Source organism: Camelus bactrianus, chromosome 20 (assembly GCF_048773025.1).
Source record: "Camelus bactrianus isolate YW-2024 breed Bactrian camel chromosome 20, ASM4877302v1, whole genome shotgun sequence".
Lineage (NCBI taxonomy): Eukaryota > Metazoa > Chordata > Mammalia > Artiodactyla > Camelidae > Camelus > Camelus bactrianus.
Window position 1 is genome coordinate 41,934,442 of NC_133558.1, and position 25,757 is coordinate 41,960,198.

The 25,757-nt window shown below is 42.5% G+C and overlaps 1 long non-coding RNA gene across 2 annotated transcripts in view; it reads left to right on the forward strand.

The window, feature by feature from the left end:
* Positions 1 to 25,554, forward strand: part of LOC141574269 (uncharacterized) — a 70,141-nt gene extending 44,587 nt beyond the window's left edge. For both annotated transcript variants that reach the window (XR_012501180.1, XR_012501179.1), the window contains exons 5-7: positions 15,335 to 15,548; positions 20,817 to 21,061; positions 23,551 to 25,554. This is a non-coding gene — a long non-coding RNA (uncharacterized LOC141574269). The remainder of the gene's footprint in view (positions 1 to 15,334; positions 15,549 to 20,816; positions 21,062 to 23,550) is intronic.
* The last annotated feature ends 203 nt before the right edge of the window (positions 25,555 to 25,757 follow it).

Consider the following 25,757-nt stretch of genomic DNA (forward strand, 5'->3'; position numbering starts at 1 on the left):
ATTTTATTTATCTCATTCAAAATAACCATATAAAAATATTTATCCACTTGGGATAAGCCCCTTATCTTTTTTTTTGGACATTTTTACAATCCTTTTTCCAGTTATTCAATCTAATTAACATTAATTATTCTAAGTTTTTATTAACATCTCTAGAACCATTTATCGGAAAGGAAAAACACAAATGTAGTTTTTCAAACCAGTTTTATTTTTTTAACTAATTTCTTAGGTTAACCATTAGATATAATTTTCTACCTTTAAACTTGATTTTAATAGGTACCAATAAAACAGCTCTTTATAATGAGATCTCTTTCAACTTTCACCAATTTAAAAGTTTTCCCAAATTAAAGGATCCATCATATGGCCATCAATTTATATATATATAGTGATTTTAAACCAATAAGATGAAGAGGCTCTTCCACATGAGAGTGGGGTTGTTGCCTAAATAAAATTCAAAGGTTTATTCTCCAAAAGCTAAAGGCCTTTGTGGTCCAGGCTGATGCAACAAAGTTTAAGATGGCAAAATATCTGAAAATTGGTACAATCAAAGAATTGTTTAGAATCCCAACTTATTTGCATGGCCACCATATGTACACAATATTTGAACCTTTTGTATGGCAGAGTCCAAGGTTTCCTTAAAAAAGAAAAGTAAACATATATATACATACATACACACACTTAAAAGACACAGAGAAAGATAAAACGTTTATATTTCAAGGACACAGGAAGAGAAATCCAAGTTCCCCCTAACGGGGATTTTGTTTTTAGAAGTTCAGAATTCCAAAAAATATTTTTATCAGGCCTCGTTAGTTACTTTCAGAGTGAGATTTTTTTTTCTAATTCCCAATTAATGTTGTAAGTTTTGTACGTACATAAACCTGGCTGGGGTAATAGTTGGAGGCAGGCAATCTGTTATTTCTTTTTCTTTTCTTTTTTGGTTTTTATTTTTTTTTTTTTTGAAAGTTCTATTCCCCATTGTAAGGTCGGGTTCTCAGAATAAATTTGCTAGTAAGATTTCCAGCAGGGACAACTCTATGGCATGAAATCTTTGCCTCTACCACTCCTGCAAGTTTCTCTGTCACCCGAGAAAGCTGTTACCAGCCAGGAGGAGGGTCCCATTTGTGGAGTTGAAAGGTTCCTCATAAGAGTTTTACTTTTATCCTGAAAAATTCAGTGGAGGTAACCAAATTGAGGAAAACTTTAGACCAGCCTCTTACCTAACCACTCAGTCCTGAACCCAGTGTATTTCAACTTGGACCCACTCAGGACGTCTCCACTGGGTGTGTATTTTCCTGATAAGTTTCCACCAGCCCACTTCGGACGTCTCCTCAAGGTGGGTATTTCTCGTTATCTTTCAACCAGGTCCCACCCAGTATGTCTCCACTGGGTGGGTAATTCCCCCCAGTCTCCTTCAACTGGAGGGCCAGGTACCTGGAAACACCGCGAAATAAAACTCAGGATTATCAACCAATATGGGAGATCAGAGAACCAGGAGAGACTCACTCAAATTCATCTGGACTCCCCGAGGAGGTGGATGAGCACAAAGGGCCACTGCTGGTACAAAGGCCCCAGTTACTCGGAGAGTTCAGGTGGAAAGAGTCTGCTCTGGGTCCCTTCATGGTGTCCAAAACTGTTGACTGAAATACATGTGCAGCCTAAAAGTTAAGAGTTATGTTTTATTTGGCGGGAAGACTCGAGCGGGGATGACAGCCTCTCAGATCTCTCTGAGGGAATGCTCCCAAGAGGTTGAGGAGGAGCTAGGATATATAGGAGCTTTACAACAAAGACCAGGTTCTTGGAACAATAAAAGATTGCTTGTTATCTAAAGAAAGCCAGGTATCTCAAGTTCAAGAATTTAGTGCTTTTCCATGTATGGGAGGAAGCAAAAATTTTGGACTCCCTGAATTCATTCTTTAAACAAGTACCTAGCTACCTAGGGCCAGTATCCTGTCCTTTCTTATTCTGAGTCTGCTCAGAGGGCACCATTGTGAGTTGCTGCAGTGGCTGGGCTGCAGGCCTGTCCTCGCTGGGGGTTGGCGGCAGCCGCTAATGACTTGGTTTCAGCATTCTTTGTTTACTGACATGGTTGCAGTATTTTCATTCCCATTGTAGTATTTTCGTTCACGGACTGATTATGGATAATCTGCAACCTTGGAAAGCAACCGAGATGGAATTACTGCAGGTACCTCCTACTTTAATAAGCCGTGTGCAAACATAAACATGGAGGAAGCATAAAAAAGTATTTGGTGGTGTAGGGAAGGGTTTCTGCACATTACAGGAGAATGCAATGCAGAATTTCTTAAGTCCACCTTTCTTTACTGTAGTGGTTTCTGAGAACAGTTTATGGTAATTAACCAACATTGACAAACGGTGGCACACATTGCATTTAAGAGCTGGCCGGCTGCAAACTTAGGTATTGGACAGGTGGAATTCATAGGCAAGTGGTCAGGTGGATGGGAGAGAGATGGAGCCAAGGCCTGGGCCCAGATTCCAGTTTAAATCGCCATTTCCTCACCATAGGGCCTTGGAGTAGAATGTAACCTCTCTTAACCTGTTGATGAATCTGTGAAATGGGCATGATAATATTCGTTTCTTCCTGGGATTGTTGTAAGTTCTAAAGAGTATTGTAGGACACATGGAGCACTTAACACACTGGCACTTAGCAGTGTTCACTGTGTGCGGCCGCCCCGCTTGGTGTGTGTCAGAGCCGTAAATGCAGCATTTGCCTGTTGAGGGCGCACTGGTAGCCCCTTGGCTAGGTTGTGAATTTGGTGATTTCCTTTAATCCTTGTAACTCTGTGTGCCATGGGCAGTTATTTTCATGGACAGATGAGGAATCTCAGGGTAAAGAAGACTGTGTAATTTGCCGAAAGTCAGACAATAATTTTGGGTGCAGGGGCCTCGGTTCAGCATGGGCCCCTGGGCCTTCTGCCGTCTCCGTTCAGCACCAGAGCCAGATGTGGGGTCGGCTGTTTCCCAGCCCAGAATATCCGGCAGGCTGCAAGACACACCTGGCCCTGCGCTGCTTGAGCAAAAACTCCGGAGGAGAGGCAGTTACAAAAGGGATAAACATAAAAACAGATGACTGCAAACTGTGATCAGCTCTGAGAAGGAAAGGAACATGCCTCGCCGTGCAGAGCTGGGAGCTTCCCCGTTGGGGCTGCTCTGGGGGCGTTCATCTCAGCTAAACAAGCTCTGCTGCTGCACCAAGGCAGGAAGGCAGGGCGCATGTGACCAGGTAGACTGGGCTTCGTTGGTCATACTCATTCCCCATTAAGCTGCAGATTTCACGGGCACTTACCTAGTAAACAGTTGTTGGTCATAATCATCACGCACATTGCTTAGTAGTTTTATTGGCCCCACCTTTGAGATGAGGTAATTGAAGCTGGGGAGTTTGCTGCATGCCCGTGATTACCTTGGAAATACCCCCACTGGTCTTTCAACCTAGACTGGTGTGGCTGTCATGTCCCAGCACTGTGAATGGCATCCTGTTGCTTCTCCCGAGTGGCCCAAATGACTGACATTGATATTCTTAATTCGTAGGAAATGGTATGTGACAATAGGAGAAAAAGTTATTAAGAAATTGTTTGGAAAACTAGAAAAAAATCCAATTATTCCCCAGCTAGGGGAGCGTACCCTGTGTCACTCACCCCACTCACTGCCTGGCACCTCCTCCCTGCCGACTTCGCGTTCAGAAGCCACTCTGAGCCTTTGAAGAACATTTTGCCTCATGACACTGTTGACTAGGACCTGCGACCTCTCTGTACCTGGTTAACTCTCGCTTCAAAGCCATTTAAATTTTTTGCAGGCTCCGCTGCTCAGATGTAAGAATAGCCTCTTTAAAATTCTTGATGCAGCTCCTTAATGAAGATCCTGTGAAGGAAACCTAGTCAAAACCTGGGAGGTATGCACACAGTGACTGCAACCTCAGCACTTTGTGAAGTTCAGAATCAGATTTGTGGGTGACTCAGGAAAGGATTTTTAAGGTAACAAGGGGAAAGTGAACGGATGCAGGCTGTGTGAGACTGAAGCATCTCGGTCCCAGCCAGCAAGGCACCTGCATTCAGGATGGTGTGTGTGGAGAGCAGAGTTCTCACAAAGAAAGAAGTGGTGGGATGGGAGGGAGGACAGTTAGGTACTTTACTGGGGAGGGAAATAGTGGGCTGTACATTTCCTGGTTGAACAAGAGGATTGTGACATGATGTGCTTGTATTTTGGAGAGAAGGGTTTTATGGGGACAGGCCTAGGGAGAACGCTGTCTGGCTGGGAAGTCAGCACAACAGGGAAACACAGAGAACTGGGCAGACCCCAGGGCCCCTGCTGGGGGAGAGGCTGCCCGCCAATTCGAGCCCTGGGGGCTGCTTCTGTCCCTTAGCTGGGGCCTCAGAGCTCCCTTCATAACCCAGTCCTGTTGATACAAGAAAAAAAATAAATACGTGAGGCATGAGAAGGGCTGGGTCCCAGGCTTTTGTTGAGCCCCTGGGATGTGCCCCACCAGATTTTGTTCCTCGTCTTCGTGCAGTAAAGAATTCAAGAGCAAGCCAGTGTTGAGTAAAGGTAGATTTACTCAGAGAGATACATTGAAAGGCAAGAGAAACGTCACGAGATGTGGGGGTTTGATGCTCAGATTAAAAGTAGGTTCACACTCCACAGACAGAGTGTGGGCCTTCTCCGAAGAGGGAGAGAGAGTGGTGACCGCGAGGTGGCGCTGTGTTGCTGGTTTTCATGGGCTTGGTGGTTTCATATGCTAATAAGTAGAAGGACCAGCCTAAGGGGAAGGGGCTGGGATTCCCGGGGAGTTGGCCATTTCCCACCCTGTGACCTTTTGTGGCTAGCCTTGGGACTGCCATGGTGCCTGGGGGCGTGTTATTCACCAAGTTACTATTACAATGGGTGTATAATGAAGCTCAAGATCTGCTAGAAGTTAAATCTCTTCATCCTGAGCCTCAAGGCCTATTGGGGGTTGAATCCTTCACCATTTTGATGTTAATTGCTGTGGCCTTCCTTGAATGGCTGTGCTCTGCCTGATTCCATCCTGTCTCGCTGTGATGACACAGAGAGAGCAAAGGCCGGGCCCTGCCTGTGCTCCTGCATTTAACAGGGGGAGGGGTGGTGTGGGCTGAGGATGACTCTGAGTGGTGAGAAGGATGTTTCAGATTTTCCCACGTGGGACATGGGGACCTGCCAGCATCCATCGCATATTTATCTCACGGGTATTATCGCTTGTGTTGTTACGGAAACAACAGGCCAGCCAAGAAACAAGCACTGAGATTTATTACGCCAGCGGGCTCAGAGAGGCTTCTGCTCTGAAGCTCTGAGCACCTCCAAGACCTGCACATGAGGTTCTATAGGGTTAATTACAAGTAAGGGACTATTAGCCAATAAGGTTCAAACAACAAAAAGCGAGGTATCAGTACACTGAAGCTTATCAATTTGGAACAGATCACGTTACTGATAATTGTTAACCTTGGATTTACGAGTTAGCCTATTAGCCCAGTAAACTGACACTAAACTTCAGATTTACGAGTTAGCCCAGCAAAACTTAGATAGTAAACCGACACTTATCACAGTTAGATGTGTGACTTAACTTGTTAGCCCAGCTAGGCTTTTCCTTCACAGTGTGACTCATCTTTTCTATTTTTCTCCTTTTTTTTAAGTATTTAATCCAAATTTAATATCAGGTTTGTTTTGGAAAGAAATTTCTCTTTTTCTTTTCTTTGGGGCTCATTTGGGGGGATAGGCAATAAGGTGTATTTATCTGTTAGTGGAGGCCGTGGGGCTTGAACCCAGGTCCCCGTGCACGCTAAGAACACGCTTTACCACCTGCCCCATCATCTTTTTCTTTTTGCTTTAGCTGCCAAGAATCTTACATCTGAATTTCTAGTCGGCCTTTAACACTGGCCCTGACTTCATGGAATCCATTTTTATGACTTTACCTCCCCCTGGTTTCATTTAAGTATTGAATCTCTATTTTCTCTTCACTCTCAGTTTTGCCTTTTTGTTGTTATGGTTGTTAAGCTGTGTTTAAAAAAATTGTTTAATTTCTCTTTTAGCAGGAGGCTGAAAGTAAATAAATATGTAAACAAACAGCACACTTAAATGCTTTTATACATTCTAAGCTGTTTAGTAGTTACTTAAAAACTGAATTGAATATTAAAATGATAACATTTTTAAATTATTTTTTAATTTTTTACAAAGATATAGCTGATTTAAAATATGATATGTTTCAGGTGTACAATAGATGCTCCATTTATAGTTACTGTAAAATATTGGCTGTATTCCCTGTGTTGTAAGATACATCCCTCTAGCGTGTTTACATTACATGTTGCAGTTTGTATTAGAAAGTTGGGTAACGCAGAGTCTGGGACGTGGCTGTGTCTGACCAAGGTTCACGGTCACCCTGACTGTCAGAGCCCAGGCCCTCACTCCTGTCTGCAGGGCAGCGAGTGGAGGCAGCCCTCAACAGCGCTGGCACCACCCTCTGAGTGGCAGTAACAGCAGTGACTGTGTGTGGATGTGCAAATTGTTGTTCCAGGAGCTTTACATGCATTTCTGCATTTAATAATTAAAGCCCTCCTGTGAGGAAGCGTTTTATGTTTTTAATGAATAATACATTTTGTTTTGATATTGATAGAATTAAAACCTCCGGAAAATTTAGAGGAGTAGTACAGTAAACGCTTAGATACAGTTCACCTAAAAGGGAACTGTTTGCCCTTTGTGTCTGGCTTATTTTAGCATAAACTTTCAAGTTTCATCCATATTGTAGCCTGAATCAGTATTTTATTCTTTTGGTTTGATAATATCCTTTTTCTTTTTTTTCGTTATTTGTCTACTTAAAAATATTTTCATTGAAGTCTAGCCAGTTTATAATTTTGTGTCAGTTTCTTGTGTACAGCACAACACTTCAGTTAAATAGGAACATACCTGTATTTATTTTCATATTCTTTTTAAACATGTTACTATAAGATATTAAATATATTCTCCTGTGCTATACAGTATAAACTCGCTGTTTATTCTATACATAGTCGGTATCTGCAAATCTTGAACTCCCAATATATTCCTTCCCACACCCTCTCCCCTCTGGTAACCATAGTTTGGTTTCTATGTCTCTGTGTCTGTTTCTGTTCTGTAGATAAGTTTATCTTTCTGTTTCTTTGTTGTTTTTTTTTTTTTTTTTTTTTAGATACCACATGTGAGCAATCTCATATGGTATTTTTCTTTCTCTTTCTGGCTTACTTCACTTAGAATGACATTCTCCAGGTCCATTCATGTTGCTGCAAATGGCATTATTTTATTATTAGTTTATGGCTGAATAGTAGTCTATTGGAGAAATATACTACAACCTCTTTATCCAGTCATCTCTCAGTGGACATTTAGGTTGTTTCCATGTCTTGCTATTGTAAATAGTGCTGCTGTGAACATTGGGGTGAAAGTGTCTTCTTGAATTACGGATCCTTCTGGATATATGCCCAGGAGTGGGATTGCTGGGTCATATGGGAGGTCAATGTTTTGTCTTTTGAGGAACCTCTATACAGTTTCCCACAATGGCTCCACCAAACTGCATTCTCACCACAGTGTAGGAGGGTTCCCAATTATCTGCAGCCTCTCCAGCATTTACTGTCTGTGAACTTCTGAATGATGGCTATTCTGACTGGTGAGAGGTGAGACTTGATTGCAGTTTTGATTTTCATTTCTCTCATAATGATATTGAGCATTCTTTCATGTGCCTATTGGCCATTTGTATGTCTTCATTGGAGAAATGTTTCTTTAGGACTTCTGCCCATTTTTGAATTGAATTGTTTGTTTTCTTTCTTATTAAGTGTAAAAGCTGTTTACATATTCTGGGAATTAAGCCCTTGTCAGTTTCATTTATTGCAACTATTTTCTCCCATTTCATAGATTGTCTTTTTGTTTTGCTTTTTGTTTCCTTTTCTGTGCAAAAGCTTGTAAGTTTAATTAGATCCCACTTGTGTATTTTGGCTTGTATTTCTATTGCTTGAGTAGACTGCTCTAGGAAAACATTGTTGAGATGTATGACAAATGTTTTGCCTATGTTTTCTTCTAAGAGGTTTATAGTGTCTTGTCTACATGTTTAAGTCTTTAAGCCATTTTGAATTCATTTTTGTGTATTCTGTGAGGGAGTAGTCTAACTTCATTGATTTACATGCAGCTGTCCAGTATTCCCTACACCATTTGCTGAAGAGGCTGTCTTTACTCCATTGTATGTTCTCACCTCCTTTGTCAAAGATTCAATGACCAAAAGTTTGTGGGACTATTCTTGGTAATTTTGTTTATCGGTTCATTGATGGATGGATATTGTTTGTAACCTTTGGCTACTCTGAATGATACTGCCATGAATATTGATGTGCAAGTTTTTGTGAGAATATATTTTCATTCTGTTGGCTGTACAGTTGGCCCACCATATCTGTAGTTTCCACTTCATGGATCCAGATGGCTGATTGTAAAGGGACTCAAGCATACTTGGATTATGGTATCCAGGGTGGGGTTTTCCTGAAACGAACCGCCCGAGTATACTGAGGGATGAATCTATATGTAGGAGTGGAATTGCTGAGCCATATAACTCTAACCTTTTGAGGAAACACCAGGCTTTTCCAAAGAAGCTGCACCATTGCCCCTTTCCAACGGCTGCGTATTGAGGGTTCCCATTTCTCTGCCTCCTGACCGACACTTGTTATTGTCCATGATTTGATTATAACCATCCTAGTGAGTGTAAAATGAGATCTCATTTTGATGTTGATTTCGGTAGTGATGCTGAGCATCTTTTCATATGCTTATTGGCCAATTGTGTATCTATGTACATCCTTGGCATATTTAAAAATTGGGTCGATTTTCTTTGTATTGGTCAGTTGTAAGCATTTGTTTTGTATCCTGGATACTAGTCTCTTATTAGATATATGCTTTGCAAAATTTTTGCAGATTGTTGTTTCACTTTAATTTTTTTAAACATTAAAGCTATCTCTTTCTAGGGGAGGTAATTAGATTTATTCATTTTATTTTTCTTGCTAAGCACGCACTCTATCACTTGAGCTACCCCCTTCCCCTTTCATTTCACTTTCTTGATGATGCCCTTTGTAACAAATGGTTTTAATTTTGATGAAGTCCAGTTTATCTTTTTTTTTTCCACTTGTGCTCTTGATATTGTATCTAGGAAGCCATAGCCTATCCTAGGACCACAAAGATTTATACTGTCTTCTTTTAGAAAGTTTATACATTTAGTTTTTACATTTCTGTCTGTGATCCATTTTGAATTAATATTTTATTTGTTATATAAAATATGGGGGTCAAGATTCCAGATTCATTCGTTTGCCTTCAGATACCCAGGTGTCTCTGCACCATTTGTTGAATAGACTATTCTTTCAATGGAGTGTTTTTGGCACATTTCTTGAAAAATGACTGTAAATGTAAGTTTCCCCCCTGGATTTTTTATTGTGTTTCATAGATTTATGCATCCAAATTTATGCCAGTAACATAATGACTTGAGTACTATAGATTTGTAATAACCTTTGAGTGAGTCCTCCAACTTTGCTCTTCTTTTTCAAGATTGTTTTGGCTGATCTGGGTCCCTTGCAATTCCATATGAATTTTAGGATCAGTTTTTTAATTTTTGCAAACAAGTCAGATGGAATTTTGATAGGGATTCCATTAAATTTGTAGATCACTTTGGGGAGTCTTAACATTTTTAACAATATTGTCTACCATTCCATGAACATGGGATGCCTTCCGTATATGTAGATGTTTTAAATTTTTTTTGGTGATACTTCAAAATATCCAATGTACAAATCTTGTAAAATTTTGTTAAATGTATCTCTCATTTTATTTTTAATGCTGTTGTAATTGGAAAGGCTGAGCTTCCTAAGAGTGGGACTATATATCAATTTATTTATTTCTAGGATTCCTACACAGCAAATACCCTAGATTTATATTTGCTACATAAATCTATCCACAATTCTTCCCACCCCCGTGTCATAAGAAACCAAAACCCAGGTTAAGCTACCTGAACACCTATGTGGAAGTGAGAAGTGAGACCCTTGGGTGGGGCTTTGTGCAGATTATACTGAGAGCTTATTCAGTATGGCTTAATCTTAATTTCTTTTAAAGAATCCTTTCAGTGTATACAGTCAGATACATTAAGAACATGCCCTTTTGATGTGTGGAGGAGCTAAGACTATGATTTTCAAATAATTTCTAGTGACAGTGTTGTACTTGAAACCTAATTTGCATCAGTCTTTGAAGATTTATGTTTCAGGAGCTTTGACTATATAATACCTGTCTTTATTCAATAACTACAACTAAATGCTCAAACAACATGTAAGAGTTTGAGCAAACTGCCCCCGCCCCGTAGTGCTCGGTGGCTGCAGCTGTAATTAGAGTCAAGGCTTACCTATACCAGTATGCTTGGGCTGATCTGCTCAAAGGGGTTAGTCCAACAGTTTGTCGGTAGTCTTTTGGACAAAGCCATAAAGCATTGATTTAAGGTTGCTGGAATGGAATCTATTTTTTTAATATTAAGTAAGCACATATTGAGTGATTACTGTGTTATGGGAATTGTCCCTCAGCCTCAGATGAATATTATTTTGCTTAAAACCTCTCATATTTCCTTGTTATTTGCAATTTACAGATAAGGAGACTGAGGATTAAGTCTTCTCTCTTTTGGGGTTAGCTCATTATCAATGATGGGAAGTTGTAAGGAAAAAGATATTGATTCATCCAGAGAAAATATTTTTCTGAGGGTCTGCATTGAAGAGGGTGACCACTGAAGAGGGTGATCATTGTTTGAGTGAGACGAGCCCCGGGTGGTACGGAGTCAGCTTCCCTGTCCTGGACACGGCACGTGTAGGGCTGCGTGGTGGGTGAGGCGGCGCGGCCGCGCAGGGAACGCGGATGCCGGGCCGTTGGGCTGTGCTCAGGCCCGGTGGGGCTTTCTCCTAAGGGCAGTGGACCATCATTGACAGATTTTAAGTAGGGGAGTGGGGTGCTCTCGTAGATCACTTTTGTCTTGTAGAATGCTTAGAAACATTTAGAAGGCTCGGCAGGAGGTGATGTGATGAGTCAGAGTAGGGTGGCTGCGAGGTGTAGCAGTGTTCAATTTTCAAGTGATTTTCAGTCCCAGGTTTGTGGCTCAGTAGCCGTGTCACTTTGGATGACACACTCAAGGAAGTGAAATAATTTATCTTATCAATTGAAGCAGTGATATACAGACTTCCCAGGACTGCTGTGGAGATCCAGTGAGATAACGTGTGCACAGTGTGCAGCATGGTCCCCAGCACACAGTCAGTGCTGAGTGAGTGCCATTGAGTACCTGGTAGGTCAGGTGTGGGTGGTGGGACTCGGTGACTGAGGAAATCTGGGCCCTGAACGAGGGGTCCAGTCACGTCTGTGAGTTATGAGCCTGAGCTGGGAGAGGCAGGGAGACCTTGCCCCCGACACTGGGCCCTGGGCAGGACGGCTATGGGAGGAGCACCGTGAAGTCAGCTCTTTGCAGGTGGAGTTGGAGGTGCCCTTGAAACATCTAAGTGCAATGTCACAATCACAGAGGAGGTCTGGGCCCGGGCTGTGCATTTTCCTATAATCTCAATCCCTGAGGACGCCGAGGTATTGATCACTGAACGTGAAGACATACTTTACAGGACAAGTGAATAGTGGTATCATCTCTGTCATCAAAGCTCACGTCTCTTTATTCATCACTCACTTTGCTAATTGCGTACTTACGGAGCTCACTTCACCGTCCTCACCTGGGCTCAGGCTCCACAGAAAAGTGCTGGTGAGTCTCCCTCTTTTCCAGAAGAAAACACATTTAGCTGGTAGCCTTCTGTACCTTGCCAGACTTAGAATTTTAGTTTGTTGATTTAATTCTATTTTCTGTTGTCCGTCTCCTGACAGGAGACACGTTTTACCTCATGGTCAGGTTTCAATTAGCTGTTACTGAGAATTGCTGATCTGATCCATAGTGTATGTTTTCTATTAACTTTGTAGAGTACTTATCATTTTTCTGTCTTTGCCCTTTAATTTTGTTTCCTCTTCAATGTTCTATCCTATTTGGGGCTTTATTTTATTTTTTAATTAAAAAATGTCTGTTAGCAGTTAAGAAAACAATAGGAAAGAAAAAATGCACATGGTATCTAAATTTAGAAAATATCTAGTGTGTTTTCTTTCTCGGCAATGGAGGGTTCTAGAAACTCGTGAAAACCTTCATTACATAAGTTCCTTAAAATGCTGATTAAGAAACAAAACTTTCCTTCCTCATCTTTCAAGCTGCACAGCTAATTGTCAAGAAAGTGAGGGGAAATTCTCAGAAGCCAAGACAAACCAGAAAGCAGGGATTCTGGGAGATACGTGAGCCTTAGAAGCCCTGGGGTGCCAGTTGGCTCCTGAACTGAGTTTCAGTTGCCCTGGCAGGAGGGCAGGAGGTGAGCCCGAGGCCTCTCACACTGGGAGTTGGATGGCTGTTCTTATGTAAGGCCAAGCACATCCTGAGAATCCTGCTTTATAAAAGGGTGAATTAGAAAGAAAAATATGCATTCCTCAAGGCAAGGAAGTAAGGAAAGTCAATTTTTTTGGAAGCGGGGAAAAATAACATATCCAAAGTAAGGATTTAGTCTAAATCTGTACTGGCGTGAGAGTGACAACAAACTCCTGGCAGAAAATCACAGCTCCTCCCGGAAAGTGAAGTTGTGTCTTGAATGAATCAGTGGGCAGCCATTCCAAAAAAGGCCCCCAGAGTCTTCTGGATCAAGATACTGGACCCAAACACCTCCCTTCCATGGTCTCATTTAAATAACAAGAAAGGTTTTAAAGGAAAGAAGCCATAATCATAGTTCTATTTATTGGCATTACTATATGCTAGGAATTCAGAGGTGACTATGGATTTGTCTCCTCTTTTATGGACCTTACTTTCTGTTTGACATAGTTGGGGAACCTGGTGGAGGGTGGTGTTAGTCTGTTGCAATTAGCCAGGAGAGGAGATTAAGAAAGCAGTGAAGGTTGGGTAACATTTTTAGCTGAGGACAGTCCTGTTCAGTTGGCTTGTAATTGCAGGCTTGTTGAGTTGTCACTGGAGGGAATTGATCTTATGGAATTTGGACTTAACTCAGGCCTCTTCAGAATGGATAAGTGAACCTGGAGAAAGACAGTCAAATCTGTGCAGACATTAAAGTCCACGTGAACGTGCTGTATCCCTGAGCCAAAGATAGGACAAGTAGGCAGCACTTCTTGAAGACAGAGGAGTGGTTTTTAAGGTTCTCCAAGAATGAATCCCAGGGAACCGGGATGGCCAGTTGTCAAACTGTGACTTTGCTCTTTGGACGGTGTACCCACCGAGGTTATTGGCCGTTTATAGGTTTCCATTTCTCTTTAATACATGTCAGGTGATGAGGACGTGGGCATAAACGTTTGACACCTTGTCGAGGTGACTGGGTACCTGCCTAGAAGCACGGGCACAGCTACGGCTGCGCCATATATCTTGCCGCCCATCCCGCTCCCCGGCTCCGTGATCACTGCAGAGTGGTTCCTTGTTGACATGTCCGTCTCCTCTGTGACATCGTAACCAAACAAAACACTGGAGCATATTAGCTTGGCTTTGTTCTTTTCCATCCTTCCCTTCAAATGATTATGACTGATAGTGGACCGAGTTACATTTGCAGATGATTTACACGTAGGGCTTTCAGTACAAACCTTGTAATCCCCACTGTGTGATCTAGAGAAGAAAGTTACATTCTTTCCAAATTGTTTTGATGCACTTATGTGGGAAAATGATGTACGTTTGAATATGTATTTCCTCTCTGAATCATCATGGCTAGAGATGAATATTTGTAGACATGGAATGAGTTTTCTGTATTTGAACTGTATGGTACCCTAAATTCTCCCCAGCTTTTTAAAGTCATCACTGGAGTTCTACCTCCAGAGTGCCCCAAAGCATCCACCACTGCCTGTTCTTCGGACACTGTGAGTTTCCAAGTTGGAGAAGGCTGCTGGCTATTGAGGCATTCTCTGGCACATCTCTGGCTGGCTGATGTGGGCTTAGCACCCAAGACTTGGCAGACAGTAACTAACCATGGTCACGTCCATTTCTGGAACACTCATGGAGGATTTTACACCTATGCTACTGGCATACGTTATTTCATTTAGTTTTCCCAACAATCATAATTAGATTTTATCCCCTGTATTAAAAAGGAAACTGTCAAAGCAAGTGACGTGCAGACTTTGGACTGGAACACGGGTCTTTCTGATCCCTGTCTCTGTTCCCTCCCCGGCCTATCCTTCCAAATGGCCAGGAGACTCTTCCTCAGTCTTGAGTTTCCCACTGATGTTACCACTCTCTTTGATTCTGGAGAGGAAAACAAGTCTAAACTTACTTTCCAGTTGTAAATGGAATGGAGAGTTAGCGTTGGAAGCCGGGAGAGTCTGTCCTGCGATGAAGCGGCCTCCGAGCCACTTCCACTGGGACGTCACGTCACTGTATGGGCCCCTTGCTCAGCCTGTGCACAGGTGACAGCACAGATGTGCCGAGCAGTCCTCCCGGACAGGGCAGTGGTTTGGAAATGAGTTTGGGGATTTGGTTTCATTACATAGGTTCCTGAGGGCCTTGGCCTTGCACTTCGAGTGGGAGCATTCCCTGTCCCACAGACTCGTGCTCTGGGCCCGTGCAGACCTGATGTGGCCTCAGCCTGAGGCTCAGGGCCCCTGGTGATGAGGAGCATTTTAGTCCATGGTCTGCCGGAGACTCTGACACTTCTGGGCTGTGGGGCTTTGTCCAGGATGATAATAATTCCTCCCCGTGTTTCAGGTTTCCTTGCCTGAGAGCTGGGGTAGTAATAGTTTCTGAGATGATTGTAATGATTCAGTAACGGGCACAGCGTGTGCTGGCAGGTAGCTGGTGTTTAAGGAGCAGAAGTCGCATTCATTCTGTCAGCCTCTCACTGTGTGCTCTGTGGTTTGAGAGGTTGTGTGTTCGGTGAAAGTCCCGCCCAAACCCTATTGTCTAGATGAAACGGTGTTCCCTTTATTTTCCCTTCCTTTTCCTCTTTCTCTTCTCTGTGTCCCATGTTTACGTAGCAGATTCTTCTATTTCAGGGAATACGGGCCTTTCTAGTAAAAGGAGAGGCGGAACGCGGAGAGGTGGGGCCCGGAGGGGGTCTGGAGCGTCTGCACAGCGCTGCTTCCCTGCGTTTCTGCATCCGGTCCCATCAGGGCACTAAGTCAGCTTTCCACTTCCTTCCTGTGTCATCGGGTCTCTGTTTTAAGGGAAAACTTTTTTACGTGTCTTTTTTCACTTACCTGTTTCGTTCAGATGCTTGTTGCTTTTCTCCCTGTGCCTCAGCGTTCCGAGGAGAGAATTCAGCAGTGCAGCATCCTCTCCGAGCTCTATGAGTTGATCGGCTTCCACTGCAATTCCGCCTTCTTCAAGTGGGTGGCCCCCGTGCAGCGCGCGGCCCCCGGCATCCCGGAGCCTGGCGGGAAGGCCTGCTACCGACTCCTTCTGCAGACGGTTCCTGGCTACAGTCTGTCGCAGTTTCCGCAGGACTTCAGCAAAGGTGTTGGAACTAAAACATTGCTTCAGTCCGATTAACCATGCCTGGTTTGGGCCCTGCTGTCCTGTCTCATCAGGGTGAATACTGGTTCGTGTAGTAAAGGGCTCAGCAGACTTTTTCTGTCAAGGGCTTGGGAGTAAATATTTCAGGGTCTGCAAACCTCCTGATCTCTGGGGCAGCTGCTCAGCTCTGCTGTTCAAACGCCAGAGCAGCTGGACAGTCCACACACCCACAGAGCTTTATTCACAGCGGTGGCTGGGGCTGGATAGGGTGTATGAACTGCAGTTTGTCCCCACAGCCTCCTCAAATTTGACGCCTGCACCAGAGTGTACATTTGCAACAATGGGTGAACCTGCACTGACACGTCATCATCACCCAGAGCCCATACTTGACACTAGGATTTACACTTGGTGGTGTGCACTCTGTGGGTTTGGACAGATGTGCAATGACACGTATCCACCGTCACAGCATCATACAGAGTAGTCTGTCTTAGTGACCCTAAAAATGCTCCGTGCTGCACCTCATTCATTGCTCCTTCCCCTCTAGCCTCTGATAGCCACTGATCTTTTAGTCTCTGTGGTTTTGCCTTTCCCAGAACACCATACAGTTGGAATCAGACAGTTGCAGAACCTTCCCAGATTGGCTTCTTTCCGTTAGTAATATGCATTTAAGGTTCCTCCATGTCTTTCCATGCCTTGATAACTCATTTCATTTTAGCACCAAATAATAGTCCATTTTCTGGCTGGACCACAGTTAATCCATTCACCTACTGAAGAACAGCTTAGTTGCTTCTGAGTTCTGGTGATTATGAGTAAAGCTGCTATTAACATCTGTATGCAGTTTTGTGTGTGGACACAAGTTTCCATTTCGTCGAGCAAACACCAAGGAGCACATTTGCCCGATCATATGGTAGAAGTACGTCTAGTTTTGTAAGAAATTGCCAGACCACCTTCCAAAGTATCTGGGCCATTTTCCATTCCCACCAGCAATGCATGAGAATTCCTGACGTTCCACACATCCTCACCAGCATTCGGTGCTGTCAGTGTTCTGCGTTTTGGCAGTTCTGACAGGTGTGCGGTGGTACCTCGCTGTTTCAGTCTGCATCCCCTTGATGACAGATGCTGTGGAGCATCTTTCCATAGACTTGTTTGGCATCGAGATTTCTTCTTTGATGAGGTGTGTGTTCAGGCATTTTGCTCATATTTTAATCAGGTTATTCATCCTTCTTGTTGAGTTTAAAGAAATTTTGGTATATTCTGGATATCAGCCCTTTATCAGTGTGTCCCTGCCCTTCACCTGCAGTACTGGAGTTGTCCTTTGGTTCTCAGTGGAGTGTCAACTCTTCAAAGAGATTCCCTGTCTTCCTTCAGCCTAAATACTCTCCTGGTATTTTTCACTTTCATTGACTCATTTTGTTCTTTTTGAATAGCATTTCCCATAATTTGTAAGTACATTAAAAAAGAAGGGCAATGATTGAACACCGCCTCCCCCACCAGGCTGTGTGCCCTGTGAGAGCAGAGGCCCTATCCCCACTCACCGTTTCCCATGACAGCACGTGGCACATGTCCATGTAAAAGTGTGTAACATGGGGCCAAACCTGATGAGCAGCTATGATGACAAGTTTTGTTTACCATTTATTGAGTAGACTTTGTTTCTGATCTTAATTATTAAATCACATGAATGAAACTTGTTTGTTTTGAAAAATAAAACAACAAAGCACACCTCCATGTGATTGGTACTTTCTACTTAGCCTTCTGACCCAGGAGGGGACTTTCACCATCATTTTGTGGAGGATGTTGGGGAGGTAAAGTAAGAGAGTGAGATCAAATAAAGTAAAAATGATAACTATCAGCTGGTTTTATTTTCACTAAGCCATAAATTAACTTTAAACTCTATGTCAGATGTTGTTCTGTTGTTTTAAACATTTCTCATAGAATTAAATGGAAGACCACTAAACCCTGAAAGGGAAATTTTGTGCTCAGGTCCTGAAATGTGTTTATGTCTATTTCTTGAAATGCACATTTTCCCTGCTGGTTACAGAAAGTCGAGGTGGAAACACAGCCGTTTGCTGTGTGTGTCTGCTGGCTTCACGGGCTGCTCACTGTCATTTTCATTTTCTTTTGTTGCAGCTTATGAAGGTTTTCCATGAGATATATTGCTCAGCCTTTTCCTGAATGAAGGATTGAATTTTCCACAGGAAATATTATGAAAGAGAGTGACAAGGCACATCGGTTTTCCAAAAAGGCATAGTTGATGTAATAAATTCTCACTATGGTGAACTTTTTGAATACAAGCCAGTTGAAAATTTTATCACTAGGTCATATGCCACAAATCTGTCTTAAGAATAAAAAGATTCAAATTTTATAGAAGAAGCAGTTTGAATCTAGTAGAAATTATGATTTGTACACTATTTGTTGTTAGATCTTATACTCAGTCTTATCATAATTGCCTGTGGTAGGAACTGGATCATTATTTATTTATTTAAAAAAGAAAATCCACTAGGTGCTATTTGCCCCATTCTTGATGCGGCAGTGCTGAGGTTAGTTAAGTTGGGCCATTCAGGATTCTTAGCTAGGTTTCCTGGACATTGATTTAAGCCTCTTTATCTTTTTTACAATCTCTTCTTTTGTGTCGGACTTTGGTCTTTTGACAACGTGGAAATACTGCACGGATCTGCCTTTCCCTTTTTTCCTGTCTTTGTGGGGAAAGATTTCTGTAAGACAGACTACTAGGACATTAAGGATTTTGTGTGGGGTAAGTTTGGTCAGTTCTAAGGATTTCAATTAATACGTAATAATACTTGCCATTCAGCTAATGACAGTAAAATTATAAACTAACTTAAGTATACATCAGTAAGTATAGTACAATAAGCCCATCACCCAGATTAAGGAATTCACAAACTTCCATATTTCCTTTATTCAGACCTTTGTTCTTTAATTTGTCCATTGTTGAACTATTTGACAGCAAATCCAAGAAGACATGTCATTTTACCCTATGTACTCAAGTAGGCATGTCTGAAAAATGAGGGCCTTTTCTTTGATCAGGTTTTTCCATTTGACCCATGTGCTCGTTAAGTACCAGCTGTATCAGGCATCTCACTAGGCATTAGGGACCCTTGGGGCAATGAGACAGTCCTGGCTCCCAAGGAAGTTAAGGGTTGATGGAAGAAACCAACACAGGAGCTTGGGTGCCTCACTTAAGGTCTCTACTGGATGACACCAATTGGACAAAATTTGTGCACAATACAGTAGGATTCACAGAAGGGACTGGTCAGACTTGTAGGGCAGGCCGTGAGAGAGGCGGTCAGCAGGGCTACAAGAGGAGGAATCATTTGATCAGAATCTGAAATCCTTTCTGCCAACCTTCCTACCAAGCCTCCAGGGCCCATCACAAACAACCCTGTGCTGTAACTGTTTTTGATTCCAGTTACCACATCTCCTTCAGGAAGGATTTTAAGGTGGAAAATATTTAAAATCCATAATTGTTGCCAGAAGAGACATAGAACAAGGAACATGTAAACAACACAAATGTCCATCAGCACATGACTGGATAAAGACGAGGTGATACACATCTACAATGGAATACTACTCAGCCATAAAAGATGCCATTTGCAGCAACATGGATGGACCTGAAGACTGTCATTCTAAGTGAAGTGGGGTGGAAAGAGAAAGAAAAATGCCATAAGGTTTCATTTATGGGGAATCTAAAATTAATAGCAATAATAATAAGACCACAAATGAACTAAATATTATTTTGATTTCTTGAATATATGTAAGCACATCTGACTGTCCTCTGTGATTGGTTACCATATTCTGTTTATTATTCTTTTGTAGATGTCCTTATTCCTCTGGTAACTGTAATTTTAAAAATCTAAAGCTCTAATCTGTTCTTAGAAAGAATAATTAGTACATATATGTAAACTAAAAAATGCAGTATGCTCTATACATGTATTTACATGCAATATGTGTATGTGAAGTTGAACTGTAATAATTCTACCTAATAAAACTGAAAAAGGAAAAAAATAAAAAATTTATTTTAAAAAATCACCCCTCTTTAGATATTAAAACGTTCATTGCTGAGATTCTGTGAAAGACAGCATGGAAGTAGGTTTTTAAGATTTTCTCCTTGCTCCTCGGTGAGCAGCCTGGGCTGCACAGCTTGGCCGCCACAGGCGCCCAGGACTTGCCGGCTTGCTCCTCACTTGTTGGGAGGAAGATTAGCTGCTTCAGGAATATTTATGCTCTTAGAAGTTGCTGAAAACCCCACAGAGCTTCTGTTTACATGGAGTGTATCTGTCAATATACCCCATTTTAGAAATTAGAACAGAAAATTTAAACCCAAGAACTGACAAGCACTCGCTGTCCCAGCACGTGGTCAAAGCAGTGCTGCCACGGTGGCGTGTGTTGGTTCTAGAAAAAATGCACCGTACACTCTAGAATGAGGGTGAACCCACAGATCTCATCTCAGAAATGCTATGAAGAGGTGGGACCCAAAGCCCCTAAAACAGTGCTGAAGTCCCCAGATGTCTCAGAACACACAGAGCCATGGGATCAAGAATCCAGTGTCTCACGGATCATCAGCCGTGGAGACCGCGTCCTGGGTCAGGAGGAGCAGAAGTACGGATAGCAGGCACACAGTCCTATTGACAGCCAAGCTTTAAAGTTGTTGAATTGACTGAAAGTTTGGCAAAGATTTGCATTTAGACTACTACATTTCCTCTCCTGGAGACGTTAGAAGGATAACACTGATTAATAGAGGATGATTGTAATGGATTAATTATGATACTGATGACATGGGCTGCCAACACTAACCCTGCACTCAGTGTAGACTAAGCATTTTATGTACACACTTCGTTAGGTCTCCACACCACTGCAACGTGGCATTAAGCACTCATACAACCATGAAACCAGTGACTATTGAACAGTCACAAGCCTTCCTCTCCAGCATGAGGTAGCAAAACCAGCAAGGATTTTCAATGACAAAAGCCAAAATCATATATTTTTGGGAAAGAAAGCAAATGAAACACTGAAGAACAATAAACCAAAAGAGCAGATGGAATGGAAAATTTTATTGAAGAAAGCAATGATTGATTCAATTAAAACAGCTAATGTCCCTGGTATAATTGAACCATCAATCCAAATTTTTGGAAAAGTGGGTTGTTAAATTACTGTCTCATTTAATATTGGAATTCCTATTTGGACCAATTTGATATGCATCACTGGTTTGAAGTTAGATATTTAGGTAAATAACAATATTCCTTTTTTTTTTAAGTTAACAGGAAACATAACACAGGACTCCAGATTTAGGGAGAGAATGCAAACAACTACTATCATACTCCGTCCAGTAAGGACATGTGTCCCTGCGTCACCAAAGCAATGAGAATTTGCACACAGAAAACACAGTTCTCCAATTGTGACAAATACGAGACCGTGAGCCATGAATTACGAGAACAAGCAACTGTTTAAATGCCATGGGCAAATTTTTTTATCATCTTGAAAACATCACTGATGTTCTAGGTAAGAAAAAGAATTGTTTTACTAACAAATCCAACTGACACAGGGGTTTTTCCAAGTGAGAAGGTGATTCTAAAAAGTGCAGTAAAATGAGTAAAGATGATCTGCGCAGTGACGGAGATGGTCTTAGACTAACCAGCACCACGATTCCCGGTTTTACACTTGCTCTCTGCTCGTCACCTCTGACACAAGAACTCATCAAATGATTTTTTTTTCTTTAGGGAAAAAAACAGATAAACAAAATCTAACTACAAGATGTGGTATGTAAAGCGGTAATGAAGTTGTCTAACCTTATGATGCAGCCAGTGTAATGTAGCACTTATTCGGGCACTAGAATTTTTAATTTATTTCTTTTATACCCTATTTCTATCCTAAAGGAGACACTTAAAGTTTTCTACTTTATTCAACATATCTTGTGAGGGTTGTGATATACACTGGTATGGCACTTTTCAGAGATTCAAAATCGCCTCTGTGGTTGTGGTCAGGAAAGACAAGGCTCCCTCACAGCTGCGACGGAGAAGGAATCCACGGAGTCAGCCCCCGGGCAGCTTCCGAACCGCATCTGCTTGCACTTAGCACAGGACACCATCAGCAAGTGTGACTCTGACAAGGAGATTTCCCCGGGGACCTGGGAGGTGCGCTAACATTGTGAAGCCACTTGTTTCCCAGTTAGATAAGGCTTGGAAAAATAGTTTATTAGAAGTGACTCCCTTTGTATGTGCCTTTTGTCCTGAGAGGTCACTAATTAGCATAGAATATAAAATACTCCATAATATAAGAATTTGGGTACCCCATCTTTCCATCTACCTGTCTATTTGTTTATCATATTTATAGTTAGGTTACATTTTCTACGACGTTCATTTCCGGGCACCAGAAAGAAAGGTTACAAAATATTTATTATAAATAGGGGGGACTGGGTCTAAGGGTTAAAAACCACTACTGCCAACAATAAAAACCATATAATAATTTTAATCTCAGTTGCATCAGTCCTTCCAGAATTACTCCCTCAATTTCACTGTTAAAACAGTAATGGAATCTCTGTTCTTCCAAGACTCGGGCCTGATCGCCACCCATCCAGACATCTGTCTGTGTGTCCCTACTTGTCCTCGAGGCCCCTGAACACACCTTATGGGGTGAACTTTCTTCAGTGTCCATACTGTAGGGGAAACCTGGAAGTCCAAGGCACTGTCCAGGATTCACACCTACCTGCAAAAATCAAAGTCATGTGACTGAAACGGGACAACCCAGGAGGTGTGATAGGGCTGAAAACTCACCAAAAACAGGTTTTAGGGCCTTACCCAAGCCCTCTACCTCCTAACATGAAGAAGGACAGGGAGGCCCAATTAGCCACGAGACTGGGGGTCTTCATTACTCCATGAATAAAGGATTTGTGCCAGTGCCACCTTTAGACAGGGAACCCCAGAACCCAAACTTGGAAGCACCCCGTCCCCTCCCCTCTGAACAAATATTCTCTCAAGACACGTAGTGAGAGATGGGAGCCCCGGAGAGCTCTGGAATAAGATGCAATATGAAAGACTGCTGGTAACAAATGGTGTGGAGCTCGGGCAGCACCCAGGGCCACCAGCCCTTCTGGTACCACTGATGCTCACACTTCCATCCACAACAGTTTCTTCAGGACCCTTACGCACACATAACCATCACACAAAAATGATTGCTTAGACATAATTTAAGAGAAATAACATTATGAGAATGCCAAATTCATGACAAGTCAGAGTCAAGACCCCAGAGTATTTACTGGCTGAGATCTCACATGTGCTCTGCAGTGAGCTTTAAACCCTTAGGACACAGTCATGGAACAGTAGGCATTTTCTTTCTTTCCTCCAAGTTGGCTTTACTGGAGAACTCTGCAGACACAGGAAGACTCTGGATCCCACCTCTACTACTTACACAAAGGGCTCATCACGTGGAGTGGGATCAGCGCTGGTGCGACAGGCTCCAATGTGAGCACTGCCGTGCGCAGCTCCCCAAGGAGCAGAGCGCCCCCCACGGGCACTGCAGTGCCTGCAAGAATCAGGTGTCTGATGAGTGAGCCTGGGGCGGGCAAGACAGGAAGCGAGCACAGCTCCCTCACGCTCTGCAGGTGATCTCTGTATCATCTTGAATAAATAGTCAGCATTAAAGATGTTTGACCAGATTGTAAAAGGTAAGGCCTCCCCTAATCTCCTCGCATTCCTTTAGTGGGAGTCCTGTTAGAACACATGGCGATAAGAGACGCTGGCTTTACATGCGCACGTTGCCCTCAGGGCTGCAGGGGAGGCCACGGTGCTGCCTCTGCCCCACCTCCTGCCCTCGTCCCCCAGACCTCACAGGGGCCGCTGACTCGTTTCTCTGACTGTCTCTCCTTGGTATTGCTGCTCTTCCAGCTTTTAAGAGCTCATAAGAACCTCACCAGAAAATCTTTAACAGTGAACCCAAATCAAATGAAATCAACCACAGAAACACACTGCCTTCATCATTATTTTACATTTTAGGAAGAAATTCTTGAAGACGACTCCCTGACCTGAAGGGATGGATGGAGGAGAAAAGAAAAGAAGACAAGCATTTTTGGACCATAAAAAATGAGAGGTAACCAGATGGTGGCCAGTTATCATTGCACCTCTCTGCCCGCCCCAATTTCATATGCCCCTCCCAACTCAACTCATCAGAACTCCACTGAAGGAGACGGCTTTGCAAATTTATTGGAAGCCAAAGAAATCGCTTGAGAAACAGTCTCCCAAACCCAGCGAGAACACTGAAAGCTGACCAGTGCCAGGATCTGAATACTAAAACACACAGATTCAACTCCGATACCCTCCCTGGTGGGTGTACTTACAGTGGGGGTGTCGCCATGCAATTTGTCAGCATCCAACATATAAAAATGAAAGGGACACCAGTTTTCAACATCACAGTCCCTCTGAAACAACTGGTGGTCAATTATCGTTTGTCAGCAGCAAAAGTCGATTTTCTCCCCTGCACGTGGAGGTGAACACACAGAAGAGACTGATGATCCCCGCTACGAGTGTAGCTAAGTGTGTCTAAGCAAACTGGCTCCATCAGCCTCCTGATGAGCAGGGGAGTGTGTGAGCCGCGGGGCTCTACAGACTGATGGCCAGGCAAGGAGGGCGCTTCCTTACTTTGGGGAGAAAAACACGGAAGCAGCACTCGCTGGAAATAAATTCTAATTAAAATTTCAGGTGCGCTTCCTGCAGCGTAACCCACGGCAATAGATGAGGCTCCCTCCGTGCTGTCCAGTCATGTGAGCCAGGGTCATTATTATACCTGTGTGTTTGGTTTAGCAAGTGAATCATGTCTGTTTTCTGGAAATTACATGAGGGTGGAAAACCTTCCAAACATGTTCACTTATTTGCTGTGGAATTTGTTTAATCCTCTTAAGAGTATTTACAATGACAACCTTCCTAAATAAGCATCTTTGCCCGAGAGACCTTTCCAGGCACATGCGCCGAAACCTAGGACAACCCAGAAGCAAAATCAAAACCGTTTCAGCTGCACAGCACCGCAGAATGCGTCCAGTTTGAGAATCAAGGATTATTTTCTCCACACCCTTTTACTCTTCTGCCCAAATTAATCAGCCTCTGCTGCTCTTGTATAGTGAGTATCGTATGACTCATCTTCTCTGCCTGTAAAATGGAAATGGGAGATACTTCTACCCAATAAAATGTCATAGAACTAACCACCAAAATTATATATATTAAAAAAAAAAAGAAAGGCCAGGGCTTTATGCTGTCCAGGGTTATGAATCATTTATTTAATGTGTCAATTGTTAGAAGAGTAAACTTTTCTAAATGTAAAACCTCCTCAGAAATCTTCAACTACTATTCAAGAAAAATATCACAGGAAATTTCTGAAAAGTTTTTAAAGGAAAATCATTTTTAACTGAATCATATTCTAGGCACACTGAATAAATTCTCTTTAGAGAACTCCTACTTTTTTTTTTTAATAAATGACCTATAAAAATACACCCAGCATTAATCAGTAAATTTTTATTCCTTATTTTTAAAATTTTTAAGGCATGTTATTTTTCTTAAATCAAATGAGGAGATATTCGCAAGCCAATGGACAACGGAATTACCTAAGAGGACATTATAAAGCAGCAAGAGCAACTAGCACTTTGCCAAGCATTCTGCCTGAGAGTCACTCGTACAATCTTATTTTGACCTGACCGCTTGGAGGTGAGCTCCATCAGCCCATTTAACACACGAAGAAACTGAGGCTCTGGGTGGTCATATTTCCAGTACATAGTGGAGCCAGGATCCAAACCCGGATCACTGTTTATAGAGCCTGTGCCTTTACCAGATCACACTTACATTTCTCACTCTTCAAATGCACTCAGTCCCCGTGGTAAAACACCTTCCTTGTGTTTCAAAGAGTTTTAGGAAGTACTGAATTACAAGGACTAATCAGACATTTGTATGGGCTAATTTTTTATTTTCTGATTTTCCTGAATCAGTTCAGGCTGAATTCATACTACTTACGAGGAGAAGTCCTGAGGCAGAGGAGAGAAGGGAAGATAAGCCAGACATCAACCATTTCAAGAGATCCACTTCATCAAGGAAGCAAAGTATTAAATAAACCACTTCAGCTACACGCTTGTCAATAAACCTTGGTGTCTCTGTCTCAGCCTGAAGGAGGGTAAGCCCTCCAGCCCATCTGCCTTCCAGCCACTTACCCTGTATGATCT